Source organism: Brachycentrus maculatus, unplaced genomic scaffold (genome assembly GCF_059751285.1).
Source record: "Brachycentrus maculatus isolate JH-2025_06_01 unplaced genomic scaffold, ASM5975128v1 h1tg000053l, whole genome shotgun sequence".
Classification (NCBI taxonomy): domain Eukaryota; kingdom Metazoa; phylum Arthropoda; class Insecta; order Trichoptera; family Brachycentridae; genus Brachycentrus; species Brachycentrus maculatus.
The window spans coordinates 605,448-611,447 of record NW_028280807.1 but is presented as its reverse complement, the minus strand read 5'-3'; the positions used below and the strand labels follow the sequence as shown (position 1 = coordinate 611,447).

Sequence of the window (6,000 nt, the reverse complement as noted above, 5' to 3'; positions counted from 1 at the left end):
AACTCCACCCCCTTGACTAACCCCCCCTCCCCTTAACTTACCCCTCTACTTATTTACAGAACCATTAATTTTTATTTTTTACGTTTTAGTTTACATTTAGCAGCATAGTATTTTAGAAACAAAACTCCGAAACTAGTCGTCATAAAATAAACTTAAGTGGTAAAAAAATAAGTGTTTTCTTTAATAATTTCATCATGTCTTACCACAAAGTAAATGCCGAAACAATAAATGAAATATGTAATTTCGAATGTTTTTTTTAAATTTCTACCCTTACAATATAAAAAATTAAGGTAGTGTCATATTCCTAATTCTGAAAAATGTTCCTTTCAGATAAAGATATAACTGAAGACATCTTTTTAAAAGCTCTCTCTTTTCAGACATCGTACTCAATCAATGTTTGAATTTGAAACTTAATTCGATACAAATTTCACCCTACTTTTATTTATAAATATATTTTTTCATCCCTTGACAAATTTCTTCATATATTTCATTGAATGCGTTATGACATTTATATTTATACATATTTTGTCATTAAAACGTTTAAAACGGTTTAAAACGGAAATGAAATCCCCATCCAGAAAATATAATGACTTCATTTAAAAGTGCAGTATTTCTTCACCAATATTTTGCCAATATTTCAAGTATTTTAAAGACATTAAAATATTTTAAGCAATATTATTTATGCTTTCATTTTTTTTAAAAAAATTTAAACAGTATTTTTACAAGTACAAAAATATTTCTACACAAATTTTAATAATACTTTGAGTGGATTAGCGTCCCAGAGCTTACGACCTGGCTTAAGCGATCACTTGTGTAACGTTCAATAAAGGGCTGAATGGAAAACGTAATACTAGTAAATAAAGTGATCGCTTAAACTAGCCAAATGCCAGGTTTTAACTACCGGAATTCTCAGACTTATTTTGACTTATCTTAGACTCATTTTATTTCAAATAAAAAATAACGAAAGAGGCTTCAAATCAAGGTCAGACATATATGTATTCGCAAAATAAATTTTACTCAGTAAATACAACTATTTTTTCATAATACTAAATTATTTTTACTGAATACCAGTATTTATACTAATTAAAACCATAATTAATAAAAGGATAGATGTTATCACAAAGTCATTGCCGAATCAAATAATGAAACAAATAATTAAACTTAAATTTTGTAAAAGTATAAGTATGTAAAAACTTTAATGGCGTATAAATAAGTAATTTCGAAAAATTTTGTCAGAAAAGTAGACAAGCGTCTTCGCAACATCACAAATCTTCGATTGATTTCCGTTTATTATTCAAGAATTAAATTTCGGTAAAGTTTTCAGAATTTTCAGGCGATTTTCAGGAATTCAACGCCGGTGCAATTACCAATTGGAACACAGGTAGAAAATCCAGAGGGGGGAGTAGGCCATCTCTCTCTCCCTTTGGTCCTCCCTTTCGTTCACCGGGTCAGATCACATCTCAGTAACGTCTCGACCGTCGGTAAGGGACGTCGCGTCGCTGGTTAAATAAAGCTCCGTCGTCTCCGCGAAGTATTTACTGAAAACGCAAAATTTCGGCCAATTCTTGTGATTTTGAGGGAAATTTTTTGTGAATGATACGATCAGTATTTTAAATACGTTCTGTTGAAAATTGTGCTCAGAATTTTGCTGAAATAAAAAAAATAACAGTGCTTGTTTTTTAACGTATTTACTGAAGAATAGTGCGTCTCTTCTGGGAATGATTCAATTAGGTAAATTAATTAATTAATTATTTTTTATATTTTTTTGATCAAGTCAAGTAAAACAAAACTAACAATCCGCTTCTCCACAAAAGTAGACACAGAAAACAGAACGCCAGACCAATCTGTCTACGCCAATTACAATTGCAATATTCGCCCTTTACACATATACACATATTTATCTCCTCATACATACCCGTCGAATATTCCTGAATGACCTGACAACTTTCGAGTATTTGATATACTTGATCATGTCAAGTTTACCTCGGTCTTCATCTGCTGCTGTTTCGAACATTAAATTTGTTTTTCTGTTCATCCTACTCTCATTTGACTAACATGCCCGAACAATCCCAACACACCTTTCACAATTTGATGAATGATGTTTATCTCAGAATACCATTTTTCCTTATATCTCCATCCAAATATCTATCAAAAAACGTATTAAATATTCTGCTTTAAGTATGATTAGATATTGTATTTTAAGGGATAATCCAGTATTTTATTATGAGGGAAAATGCAGATACACACATGATAAATAGTGTTTTATATATATTATATAATAAGAAAAGAACTTAAAAAATTAATAAACAAATTTTTAACGTATTAAAGGAAAACGGAGATATTGGTATGACAGTCAAATATTTTACACCTAAAAATATCTGACGGACTTATTTAATTACTAACTGACCCTTTTACCGCACCCAATGGTGTATAGGGCACTGACAATTTCAGCTTTTTTTTATATTAAGGTAATGTCGTGTGCTTCAAGTACCAGTCCTGGATAATTTTAAACAAATATGACAGGAAAAAACTTATATTTATTTTTAACCCCATGAGAATCAAACTCGGAACTGAAAGCAAAAGTCTAATATGCTTACCATTACACTATGGACGCGGAAAAATATCTTAATTTAAAGAATATTAATAATTTTGGATTACGGAAATGTCGCCATTTTCAAAAAATACTTCCTCAAGGGCGCTTTATTTATAAGATATATATGTATAATATGTTCGAAATCTTATAAACCTAAAAAAGTAATTCTATTCCCTGTCCTTTCCTTTTCTTCTTTTCCTATCACTGCCATCTCCTTTTCTCTTTATCCCATCCTTGTCTCATGTCTCTTCTTATATATAGACTTTTCTTATGCATAGGTGTGAAGAACTGTAATTGGTACTCATGATTTTATTTTTTGTATTCTGATGTATCATATATTGTAACTGTTGTTCTTCCTTCCAATAAAATAAAAGTTTCTTATTTTATTTTATCCGTATTACGTGAATGATATAACACTACATAGAATTAATAAAATTTAATTTACGAGTTTCTTCATTATTTAATAATTAATGTTTTCAAATAAAGCAATTTTCATCTCAGTTATTTTAATAAATATCATTGAGTATCATATTTCATTAACGAATATCATTAAATATCGTATTTGTATTTTTAAATAAAATACTGCTTTCAAATAAAATTGTGCTTTTCGGCAGCTAAATAATTTTAATAATTGCAGGTGACTTACTGTTTTTTTTAATAAAAGTATTTAATAATTAAAGTTACTATCAGTCTGATCCAAATCAAATATAGTATGGTATTTATAGATTTGACGATTAGATTGTAGAACTCCATTTTAACTTATACAATAAAGAGGCGCAGGGCGTAGTTGGGTAGACGATCGACTGCGCAACTGGCGTCGCGGGTTCTATTCCCGCCAAACAACTTTAAGAAATATTTATTTTTTGAATGTTTGTGATTTATTTTTCGCATTTACCTTCCCTATTGTACCTGCAAACAAGTCTCTAAATAAAATAGGCTTTGCGGGTTATTTTTTTTTAATTAAAAAACGCTTAAAACATAATTTTTGAAAATTTTTTCGCCTTGTTATGGCATTTTTAAACTCCATAACAAGGCGAACAATTGTTACAAATTTTATTTTTATGTGTTTTTAACAATAAAATGTAATAAAGTAGGCTGTAAAAATCAATGTTTTATTTTCACATTTAATAAATAAAATAAAATGACTACTTTAAATCTTTGATACATCATCTTTAAGGAAAATAATCCAGTGTATGATGAAATAAAAAAATAATGAAATTTGAAAATCGATAAAGAGTGATCGTATTTTACCGATTTTGTTTGCATTTGTTGAAATGTGATATTATATAACGTATTTGTATTTAGTTTCAGTAAATCGTTTACGTTCTACTGAAAATTTTTAAAATACCACCCCCTGGTAAGGCTTCGTTTCTGAAACAGATTATGTGGTAGATATATACACCACAAACCGAATTTCCAGCCACCCTGCATACCGGAAAACGTATTTTCCCCATATAAACGTATTTGAAACATCATATAAAGTGTAGAATAAACTTTTGAAGCGTAATGTGATGATTTAAAATTGCGAATAATAACATTGTGGCCTCTTTTTTAAATTTAAGAGTTTTTTTTAAATAAAAAAAAGATAAAATGTGATTTTATACAAAGTAAACAATGAACGATAAGGAGAGTGTTATATTATAGATATTATTTTTTGACATTCAACATAGATTAAGAATAATATGGAAGTATGGGCATTTACGGGGCTTACGACCATCATAGGCCGGTTTATATGATCACTGTACACACATGTAACAACCACGTGTAAAATAATATGAAAAATAACTGTTTATATTTGAAGTTAATCCAGATTTGTTAACAAGTATTTGGACACACTCAAAATGTTTTAGTATTTTTTTAAAGATAATTTTTTGTGTTTTTATTATTATCACAAATAGAAATAGGAATCCAATTGTGGTAGAGTGAGTTCGAACCGAGAAACTCTGACTCAAGAGTCCGCGACACTAACCGCGGGATCACGACCCAAGTTGATAAACCCATAAAGCAACGGCACGCACTCAAACAATGAGAAACGTTTGTGTATTGATGATTTTATTCCCGATATTTTCACAAATTATTTTATGAATTTATTATTATTTTATTAATATATTATCATTTTACTAATTTATTATTTCCGTCGCTGCAAATGAATGACTTAGTATTATTATAGTTTCATGTAAAACATGATTATATTATGGAGGAATACAAAGATTTGAAAACGTATCTATTATATTTAATATTGATATTTTCATTTTAAATGTCGATTTGTATCACCGGGAGGGGAAGGTTAAAGTGATCACTTAAACCGACAAGTCGTAAACCCTGTAAATACCCTGACATTCATATTCTCGAGATGTCAAAATGTTTTGACGATTGATTTATTTATAAGTGCTACCAAGTCATTGCACAGATGTGTCGCCTACTTTCAAAATCCGCCAGATCCAGTTTTATAATATATTAAAACAAATACTCCATCGGAATGCCAATTGTGGGTTTTATTGTTTAAAATATTTATATACTTGAAAACCCTGCTAAAAAATACTTGTAAAAACAACGTTGTATTTCAAATTCCGCTATATTTATGGAACTTGTCTTCTGACCCATATCGGCCAATCAGAGAGCCAAGATAAGTCAAAAATTAAGATGACGTTTTATTAGTTTGTGTCTCGTGTTTTTTTTTAACTGGAAAAAAAATTAAATGATAAAATTCTCTTTTTCAAAATATTTTATGTGAAGATAGAAAATTTTTTAAACATAAATGTTACTTGTAAAATTTTGCATTTTTTGGAAAATCGACTTATCTGGATCTGTCGGATTTTGAAAGTAGGCGTCACAGATGAAGAAATGAAGCATGAATCTCCAATACTTATTTCCCAATATTTATTTATCGGTTAGAAGATATTGCTTCCTCGCAATAAACCCGCCTGCGAAGGCACTAACTAATTGCAATAAAAGTTTTATAAAATAATTAACAGTCCTCTCTTTACGCAAATTTGAAGAAAATAAACTCGACCGAATAAACACACATTAATTTACTTTCAGCTTTACTCAACTAAACGGGAATCCATGTTTATTTCAGAATCTAAAAATAATTTTACTACATCGCGTTACTCCAACACCCATCTGTTCCAAACGGGAATAGCTATTTTTAAGAGGAGAGTCGTTGTTTTTTTTTCTTTTTCTTTTCTTTCATAAGTCTTCACTCGTTTGCGAGTTATTTTAGATTTTTTTTAAAAAAGTGTATTAATGAAAAGTGGTTAACACAAAGTTGTTTTATATTTTAAAGTTTACTATGTTTTAGTTTACATTTAGGCCTGAATAAAGTTTCCAATAGCTTCCAAAACTTGTTATCGTAAAAAAAAACAAGTGGTTTCTTCAATTATTTCAATATTTCTTACCACAAAGTA

General features: G+C 29.3%; 1 protein-coding gene across 1 annotated transcript in view; it reads left to right on the top strand.

Moving 5' to 3' along the window:
- Positions 1-1,462: 1,462 nt before the first annotated feature.
- Positions 1,463-6,000, top strand: part of LOC148311993 (uncharacterized) — a 379,515-nt gene continuing 374,977 nt past the window's right edge. Inside the window, exon 1 of the mRNA XM_088277982.1 lies at positions 1,463-1,731. The gene's annotated coding sequence lies outside the window, so the exon portion shown is untranslated. The remainder of the gene's footprint in view (positions 1,732-6,000) is intronic.